The sequence below is a fragment of the Oncorhynchus tshawytscha genome, linkage group LG29 (assembly GCF_018296145.1).
Source record: "Oncorhynchus tshawytscha isolate Ot180627B linkage group LG29, Otsh_v2.0, whole genome shotgun sequence".
In the NCBI taxonomy this organism is placed as follows: Eukaryota; Metazoa; Chordata; class Actinopteri; order Salmoniformes; family Salmonidae; genus Oncorhynchus; species Oncorhynchus tshawytscha.
Genome location: NC_056457.1, coordinates 30,720,881 through 30,731,616, shown reverse-complemented (window position 1 = coordinate 30,731,616; position 10,736 = coordinate 30,720,881). Strand labels below are relative to the sequence as shown.

At 45.6% G+C, this 10,736-nt stretch overlaps 1 pseudogene; it reads left to right on the top strand.

The window, feature by feature from the left end:
- Positions 1-9,981, top strand: part of LOC112227464 — a 79,369-nt pseudogene extending 69,388 nt beyond the window's left edge.
- Positions 9,982-10,736: the final 755 nt, after the last annotated feature.

The window sequence follows — 10,736 nt, the reverse complement described above, 5'->3', positions numbered from 1 at the left end:
GTCACACAAACCCACCCACGCCCTCAGTCACACAAACCCACCTACACAACCCACCCACGCCCTCAGCCACACAAACCCACCCACGCCCTCAGCCACACAAACCCACCCACGCCCTCAGTCACACAAACCCACCCACGCCCTCTCAGTCACACAAACCCACCCACACAAACCCACCCACGCCCTCAGCCATACAAACCCACCCACGCCCTCAGCCACACAACCCACCCACGCCCTCAGTCACACAAACCCACCCACGCCCTCAGTCACACAAGCCCACCCACGCCCTCAGTCACACAAACCCACCCACGCCCTCAGTCACACAAACCCACCCACGCCCTCAGTCACACAAACCCACCCACGCCCTCAGTCACACAAGCCCACCCACGCCCTCAGTCACACAAGCCCACCAATGCCATCAGTCACACAAACCCACCCACGCCCTCAGTCACACAAGCTCACCCACGCCCTCAGTCACACAAGCCCACCCACGCCTTCAGTCACACAAACCCACCCACGCCATCAGTCACACAAACCCACCCACGCCCTCAGTCACACAAGCCCACCAATGCCATCAGTCACACAAACCCACCCACGCCCTCAGTCACACAAGCTCACCCACGCCCTCAGTCACACAAGCCCACCCACGCCATCAGTCACACTAACCCTGCTGTTTATGGTCCAGCAGATGATCAGTTGTATTTTCTCACTGTGAGCCGGACTGTCACTTTCCAGCCTACATTGAGGTGGGGAGAGAAAGGGATTCTCTTGGCAGAGACAGAAGAGAGGGCTGTTGTTGGCTGCACTCCGGCTGTTTCACAAATCTAATAAGGAGAAAAAAAGAGTCCCTCTTTTCCCCTGTTTCCGTCTCAGTGATTTTCAAAAGTGATGATAGGAGTGAACAGTGGAGGATCTGTACTGGGAACATTTTGAAGTGGATCATTTGACTTGTGTGTGTGACTCACTCCACCTGTTCTGTATGAAACCCATTGCTGTGACTGGCTTCACATCACCCACTTCACATCACACTGGCTTCTCTCTCTCTCTTTCCCCACCCCCCTTTAGCTCCCTCTGTAATCAAATAGTCCTCATCCTCTCTCTGCCCCTGCTTCCACGCCCATGGTTTATGTGGAAATGTAACTGGTAGGCAGACAGACAGACAAGCAGAAAGACACAAAGCAGACACACAGGCAGACACAGACCAGTGACCACCCAGCCAACACCCTCCAGATAGATCCAGCCACAGCTGGACCAGACGAGTGACCACCCAGCCAACACCCTCCAGATAGATCCAGCCACAGCTGGACCAGACGAGTGACCACCCAGCCAACACCCTCCAGATAGGAACCAGCCACAGCTGGACCAGACGAGTGACCACCCAGCCAACACCCTCCAGAAAAATCCAGCCACCACTGGACCAGCCGAGTGACCACCCAGGCAACACCCTACAGATAGATCCAGCCACAGCTGGACCAGACGAGTGACCACCCAGCCAACACCCTCCAGACAGTCTCCAGCCACAGCTGGACCAGATCAGTGACCACCCAGCCAACACCCTCCAGACAGTCTCCAGCCACAGCTGGACCAGACCAGTGACCACCCATTCAACACCCTCCAGATAGATCCAGCCACAGCTGGACCAGACCAGTGACCACCCAGCCAACACCCTCCAGACAGATCCAGCCGCAGCTGGACCAGACGAGTGACCACCCAGCCAACACCCTCCAGACAGATCCAGCCACAGCTGGACCAGACGAGTGACCACCCAGCCAACACCCTGCAGATAGGATCCAGCGACAGCTGGACCAGACCAGTGACCACACAGCCAACACCCTCCTTATAGGATCCAGCCACAGCTGGACCAGACCAGTGACCACACAGCCAACACCCTCCTTATAGGATCCAGCCACAGCTGGACAAGACCAGATAGGATCCACTGGAGGCCTCTGTGTATAACACATACTGTCTTTGATGTGAAAATGGACACACGTGCACCATAGAACACCTGCATTGTGAAACACCTGCAGTATAGAACACCTGCAGTATAGAACACCTGTTGCAGTATAGAACACCTGCAGTATAGAACACCTGCAGTATAGAACACCTGCAATATAGAACACCTGTTGCAGTGTAGAACACCTGCAGTATAGAACACCTGCAGTATAGAACACCTGTTGCAGTGTAGAACACCTGCATTATAGAAGACCTGCATTATAGTAGACCTGCAGTATAGAACACCTGCAGTATAGAACACCTGCAGTATAGAACACCTGCAGTATAGAACACCTGCAGTATAGAACACCTGTTGCAGTGTAGAACACCTGCAGTATAGAACACCTGCAGTGTAGAACACCTGCAGTATAGAACACCTGCAGTAAGAACACCTGCAGTAAGAACACCTGCAGTATAGAACACCTGCAGTATAGAACACCTGCAGTGTAGAACACCTGCAGTGTAGAACACCTGCATTATAGAACACCTGCATTATAGAACACCTGCATTATAGAACACCTGCAGTATAGAACACCTGCAGTATAGAACACCTGCAGTATAGAACACCTGCAGTATAGAACACCTGTTGCAGTGTAGAACACCTGCAGTATAGAACACCTGCAGTATAGAACCACCTGCAGTATAGAACACCTGCAGTATAGAACACCTGCAGTGTAGAACACCTGCAGTATAGAACACCTGCAGTATAGAACACCTGCAGTGTAGAACACCTGCAGTATAGAACACCTGCAGTATAGAACACCTGCAGTATAGAACACATGCAGTATAGAACACCTGCAGTGTAGAACAACTGCAGTATAGAACACCTGCAGTATAGAACACCTGCAGTATAGAACACCTGCAGTATAGAACACCTGCAGTATAGAACACATGCAGTATAGAACACCTGCAGTGTAGAACAACTGCAGTATAGAACACCTGCAGTATAGAACACCTGCAGTATAGAACACCTGCAGTATAGAACACCTGTTGCAGTGTAGAACACCTGCAGTGTAGAACAACTGCAGTGTAGAACACCTGCAGTATAGAACACCTGCAGTATAGAACACCTGCAGTATAGAACACCTGCAGTGTAGAACAACTGCAGTATAGAACACCTGCAGTATAGAACACCTGCAGTGTAGAACAACTGCAGTATAGAACACCTGCAGTATAGAACACCTGTTGCAGTGTAGAACACCTGCAGTATAGAACACCTGCAGTGTAGAACACCTGCAGTGTAGAACACCTGCAGTATAGAACACCTGCAGTAAGAACACCTGCAGTATAGAACACCTGCAGTGTAGAACACCTGCAGTGTAGAACACCTGCATTATAGAACACCTGCAGTATAGAACACCTGCAGTATAGAACACCTGCAGTATAGAACACCTGCAGTATAGAACACCTGCAGTATAGAACACCTGCAGTATAGAACACCTGTTGCAGTGTAGAACACCTGCAGTATAGAACACCTGCAGTATAGAACACCTGCAGTATAGAACACCTGCAGTATAGAACACCTGCAGTATAGAACACATGCAGTATAGAACACCTGCAGTATAGAACACCTGCAGTATAGAACACCTGCAGTGTAGAACACCTGCAGTATAGAACACCTGCAGTGTAGAACAACTGCAGTATAGAACAACTGCAGTATAGAACACCTGCAGTATAGAACACCTGCAGTATAGAACACCTGCAGTGTAGAACACCTGCACCGTAGAACAACTGCAGTATAGAACACCTGCAGTGTACAACACCTGCACCGTAGAACACCTGCAGTATAGAACACCTGCAGTGTAGAACACCTGCACTGTAGAACAAATGCAGTATAGAACACCTGCAGTACAGATCACCTGCATTCTAGAACACCTGCAGTGTAGAACACCTGCACCGTAGAACAACTGCAGTATAGAACACCTGCAGTGTAGACCACCTGCAGTATAGAACACCTGCAGTGTAGAACACCTACACTGTAGAACAAATGCAGTATAGAACACCTGCAGTGTAGAACACCTGCAGTATAGAACAACTGCAGTATAGAACACCTGCAGTATAGAACACCTGCAGTATAGAACACCTGCAGTATAGAACACATGCAGTATAGAACACCTGCAGTGTAGAACAACTGCAGTATAGAACACCTGCAGTATAGAACACCTGCAGTATAGAACACCTGCAGTATAGAACACCTGTTGCAGTGTAGAACACCTGCAGTGTAGAACAACTGCAGTGTAGAACACCTGCAGTATAGAACACCTGCAGTATAGAACACCTGCAGTATAGAACACCTGCAGTATAGAACACCTGCAGTATAGAACACCTGCAGTATAGAACACCTGCAGTGTAGAACAACTGCAGTATAGAACACCTGCAGTATAGAACACCTGCAGTGTAGAACAACTGCAGTATAGAACACCTGCAGTATAGAACACCTGTTGCAGTGTAGAACACCTGCAGTATAGAACACCTGCAGTGTAGAACACCTGCAGTGTAGAACACCTGCAGTATAGAACACCTGCAGTAAGAACACCTGCAGTATAGAACACCTGCAGTGTAGAACACCTGCAGTGTAGAACACCTGCATTATAGAACACCTGCATTATAGAACACCTGCAGTATAGAACACCTGCAGTATAGAACACCTGCAGTATAGAACACCTGTTGCAGTGTAGAACACCTGCAGTATAGAACACCTGCAGTATAGAACACCTGCAGTATAGAACACCTGCAGTATAGAACACCTGCAGTATAGAACACATGCAGTATAGAACACCTGCAGTGTAGAACAACTGCAGTATAGAACACCTGCAGTGTAGAACACCTGCAGTATAGAACACCTGCAGTGTAGAACAACTGCAGTATAGAACAACTGCAGTATAGAACACCTGCAGTATAGAACACCTGCAGTATAGAACACCTGCAGTGTAGAACACCTGCACCGTAGAACAACTGCAGTATAGAACACCTGCAGTGTACAACACCTGCACCGTAGAACACCTGCAGTATAGAACACCTGCAGTGTAGAACACCTGCACTGTAGAACAAATGCAGTATAGAACACCTGCAGTACAGATCACCTGCATTCTAGAACACCTGCAGTGTAGAACACCTGCACCGTAGAACAACTGCAGTATAGAACACCTGCAGTGTAGACCACCTGCAGTATAGAACACCTGCAGTGTAGAACACCTACACTGTAGAACAAATGCAGTATAGAACACCTGCAGTGTAGAACACCTGCACCGTATAGAACAACTGCAGTATAGAACACCTGCAGTATAGAACACCTGCAGTGTAGAACACCTGCAGTATAGAACACCTGCAGTATAGAACACCTGCAGTATAGAACACCTGCAGTATAGAACACCTGCAGTATAGAACACCTGTTGCAGTGTAGAACACCTGCAGTATAGAACACCTGCAGTATAGAACACCTGCAGTAAGAACACCTGCAGTAAGAACACCTGCAGTATAGAACACCTGCAGTGTAGAACACCTGCAGTGTAGAACACCTGCATTATAGAACACCTGCATTATGAACACCTGCAGTATAGAACACCTGCAGTATAGAACACCTGCAGTATAGAACACCTGTTGCAGTGTAGAACACCTGCAGTATAGAACACCTGCAGTATAGAACACCTGCAGTATAGAACACCTGCAGTATAGAACACCTGCAGTGTAGAACACCTGCAGTATAGAAAACCTGCAGTATAGAAGACCTGCAGTATAGAACACCTGCAGTGTAGAACAACTGCAGTATAGAACACCTGCAGTATAGAACACCTGCAGTATAGAACACCTGCAGTATAGAACACCTGCAGTATAGAACACCTGCAGTGTAGAGCAACTGCAGTATAGAACACCTGCAGTATAGAACACCTGCAGTATAGAACACCTGCAGTGTAGAACACCTGCATTATAGAACACCTGCATTATAGAACACCTGCAGTATAGAACACCTGCAGTATAGAACACCTGCAGTGTAGAACACCTGCAGTATAGAACACCTGCAGTATAGAACACCTGCAGTATAGAACACCTGCAGTGTAGAACACCTGCACCGTAGAACAACTGCAGTATAGAACACCTGCAGTATAGAACACCTGCACCGTAGAACACTGCAGTATAGAACACCTGCAGTATAGAACACCTGCAGTATAGAACACCTGCAGTATAGAACACCTGCAGTATAGAACACCTGCAGTATAGAACACCTGTTGCAGTATAGAACACCTGTTGCAGTGTAGAACACCTGCAGTATAGAACACCTGCAGTATAGAACACCTGCAGTATAGAACACCTGCAGTATAGAACACCTGCATTATAGAACACCTGCTGTATAGAACACCTGTTGCATTATAGAACACCTGCAGTATAGAACACCTGTTGCAGTGTAGAACACCTGCAGTATAGAACACCTGCAGTATAGAACACCTGCATTATAGAACACCTGTTGCATTATAGAACACCTGCATTATAGAACACCTGCAGTATAGAACACCTGCAGTATAGAACACCTGCAGTATAGAACACCTGCATTATAGAACACCTGCATTATAGAACACCTGCAGTATAGAACACCTGCAGTATAGAACACCTGCAGTATAGAACACCTGTTGCAGTATAGAACACCTGCAGTATAGAACACCTGCAGTATAGAACACCTGCAGTATAGAACACCTGCAGTATAGAACACCTGCATTATAGAACACCTGTTGCAGTGTAGAACACCTGCAGTGTAGAACACCTGCAGTATAGAACAACTGCATTATAGAACACCTGTTGCAGTGTAGGACACCTGCAGTGTAGAACACCTGCAGTGTAGAACACCTGCAGTATAGAACACCTGTTGCAGTGTAGAACACCTGCAGTGTAGAACACCTGCAGTGTAGAACACCTGCAGTATAGAACACCTGCAGTATAGAACACCTGTTGCAGTGTAGAACACCTGCAGTATAGAACACCTGCAGTATAGAACACCTGCAGTATAGAACACCTGCAGTATAGAACACCTGCAGTATAGAACACCTGCAGTGTAGAACAACTGCAGTATAGAACAACTGCAGTATAGAACACCTGCAGTGTAGAACACCTGCAGTGTAGAACAACTGCAGTATAGAACAACTGCAGTATAGAACACCCGAACACCAGTATCTATTTACATCCCTGTTTCCACAGATATTCAATTACAGGAAGCGTGAAGCAATTTTGATAATTCATTTGAATTAATAAAGAGAGGAGTTTTTACTGAGGTTGTTTTGTGGTGCAGAGAAATATGTTAAATGTTTAGGACTGTACAGTACAACAAAGCAAACACTGGGAGCTGTACATCACAGTAGGCTGCTGAAGGGGATGACGGCTCGTAATAATGGCCGGAACCGCTTAAATGGAATGTCATCAAACACTTGGAAACCATGGAAACCATAGAAAACACGTGTTTGAAGTATTTGATACCATTCCGTTTATTCCACTCCAGTCATTACCACGAGCCTGTTCTCCCCAATTAAGGTGCCACCAATCTCCTGTGGTACATACCTACCTACCGAGCATTTACCTATCTACCTACCTACATACGTACGTAAGTACGCACCTAGTACCATAGATGTACCACGTATGTAATTACATACATACACGTCACAGGAGGCTGCTGAGGGGAAGACGGCTCATCATAATGTCTGGGATGGAGTAAATGGAATGGTATCAATCACATGGAAATATATCTGATGTATTTAATACCATTCCACAGATTCCTCTCCAGCCATTACCACAAGCCCATCCTCCCCAATTAAGGTTCCAACAGCCGCCTGTGATACACATTTGCACTCCTACTGAAATGCAAAATGATTCAAACCCAAAACAAATACCTTTACGTTATACAACCTATCTTGTCTCGTCATCCAAGCTTTGGAAATAAAAACTGCAACCAGGAATATTTATGTTCTGAATAGCCATTCAAGTTGTTCTTCATCAGTACTCCAGAATAGTTCTGGTTTCTGTTGTCGCATTTTTTCAAACAAGGTCACTCTTAAATCATCATATAAAGGACAGTCAGATAAAAAGTGCAGTTTATTCTCTATCTCCCCTAAATCACAGACCGTACATAGCCGCTCATCTTCATCTATGACATTGAACATGCCTACTTCAATAGCCAGAGGCAGTATCTCGGTTCTCAGCAAGGACCATTACATTTGTTGTTAGGTGACATGTGACAAAGGGTTCTGGATCATAGCTGTTTTTCATCTCGTTGTAAGTTCTGTGTTTTTGTTTTAGCCATATATCAGTTGACCCATTTTGTCTTTGTAGATAAGGGTTAAGTTGTGTTTGATTGCCTCGTAACTGGTATCTAAATATGTTTTCTAGATCAGCTTCCTTAAATATGTAATTGAGTTCCTTTGTCCAGGGGTAGTTGTGTGTTTTATCCCCGTTGAAATAGTATTTATTATTCTGTCCTCTTGCATATCGATAAGACAATTCCATTAACATTTTACCCTTCTGATTTATTTTACCGGGCTCCCATCCCATGTCCCCTTGAATAGCAAGGCTTGGGACAAGCTTTTGCACTCCAAGGAAACATCTACTGGCTCTGTTTTGACTAGAGTTAGCTGTTTGTAGAATGAAACGATGTAAAGTATGTACCACAGGAGGCTGTTGAGGGGAGGACGGCTCATAGCAATTGCTGGAAAGGAACCAATAGAATGTCATCAAAAACATAGAAACCATGGAAACCATGTGTTTGATGTATCTGATACCATTTCACCCCTTCCTCTCCAGCCATTACCACGAGCCCGTCCTCCCAAATAAAAAGGTACCACCAACCTCCTCTGGTATGTACCAGTATGGACTTTGGGATGTAGTATAGCCAGAGAGACGGTCCTCTTCTTCACCACGGGCCTTCTGTTGTTTCCAGGTACTAGCCTGACGATGACCCTGATGACCCGAGCACAGACCTTCCCCAGCTTCCTCTCTGGAAAGACAGAAGAAGAGCAGTCCTCTCAGCACCAGGAAGAGGCACTATCCCCCTCTAGTGGCTACAGCTCAAACTGCAGCCAGGTGACTCTCCAATGACAAGTACCTTCAGAACAAAACTGGACATTCCAACACTTTAGAAAGCCTGTAGAAATATGTATAGGAACATGTATGATGTATCATTTTATGTTAATACATTATGGTGATAGTGTTAATTGTAGACAGGTACATATACATATATATACATATATATATATATATGAAAGGAGTATTGGGGGACACCTGCTGGGTCCTGTTCATTAGGGAGATCTGTTCTACCTTTCTGTAATGTTTTGTGGCTGTTTCAGTCTGTTCACCTGCAACAAGCACCACCAAATGGTCTGCTTGTCCATGAGGTCTGTACGTACGGTATGTGTAGCATCATCTCAACTTCAAAAGGAACAAATACATACGATTCAAGTACTAGCAAAGAGAAACAGGTAAAGGCTTAGACTTTCTAACTCTGACCCTTGTGGGCTCCCGAGTGGCGCAGGGGTCTAAGGCACTGCATCTCCATGCTTCAGATGTCACTACAGACACCCTGGTTCGAATCCAGACTGAATCACAACCGGCAATAGGGACTTATTGTAAAATAATAATTTTTCTTAAATGACTTGCCTTGTTAAAATACATTTAAAATACAGTGTCAAAAAACTATGTGAACCCTTTGGAAATACCTGGATTTCTGCATAAATTGGTCATAAAATTTGATCTGATCTTCATCTAAGTCACAACAATACACATTCTTCTTAAACTAATAATACACAAAAAAGTATACATTTTAATGTCTTTATTGAACACACCGTGTAAACATTCACAGTGCAGGGTGGGAAAAGTATGTGAACCCTTGGATTTAATAACTATTTGACCCTCCTTTGGCAGAAATAAACTCAGCCAAACGGTTTCTGTAGTTGTGGATCAGAACTGCACAACGGTCAGGAGGAATTTTGGACCATTCCTCTTCACAAAACTGTTTCAGTTCAGCAATATTCTTTGGATGTCTGGTGTGAACTGCTCTCTTGAGGTCATGCCACAGCATCTCAATCGGGTTGAGGTCCGGACTCTGACTGGGCCACTCTAGAAGGCTAATTTTCTTCTGTTGAAGCCATTCTGTTGTTGATTTACTTCTGTGTTTTGTGTTGTTGCATCACCCAACTTCTGTTGAGCTTCAATTGGCGGACAGATAGCCTAGCATTCTCCTGTAAAATGTCTTGATAAACTTCCAAATTAAATTTGGCGACGATAGGAAGCTGTCTCGGCCCTGAGGCAGCAAAGCAGCCCCAAACCATGATGCTCCCTCCACCATACTTTACAGTGGGGATGAGGTTTTGATGTTGGTGTTCTGTGCCTTTCTTTCTCCACACATAGTGTTGTTTGTTCCTTCCAAGCAACTCAACTTTAGTTTCATCTGTCCACAGAATATTTTGCCAGTAGCGCTGTGGAACATCCAGGTGCACTTTTGCAAACTTCAGACGTGCAGCAATGTTTTTTTGAACAGCAGTGGCTTTTTCTGTGGTTTCCTCCCATGACCACCATCCTTGTTTAGTGTTTTACGTATCGTAGACTCGTTAACAGAGATGTTAGAATGTTCCAGAGATTTCTGTAAGTCTTTAGCTGACACTACAAGATTCTTCTTAACCGCATTCAGCATTCTGCTCTGTGCTCTTGCAGTCATCTTTACAGGACAGCCACTCCTAGGGAGAGTAGCAACAGTGCTGAACTTTCTCCATTTA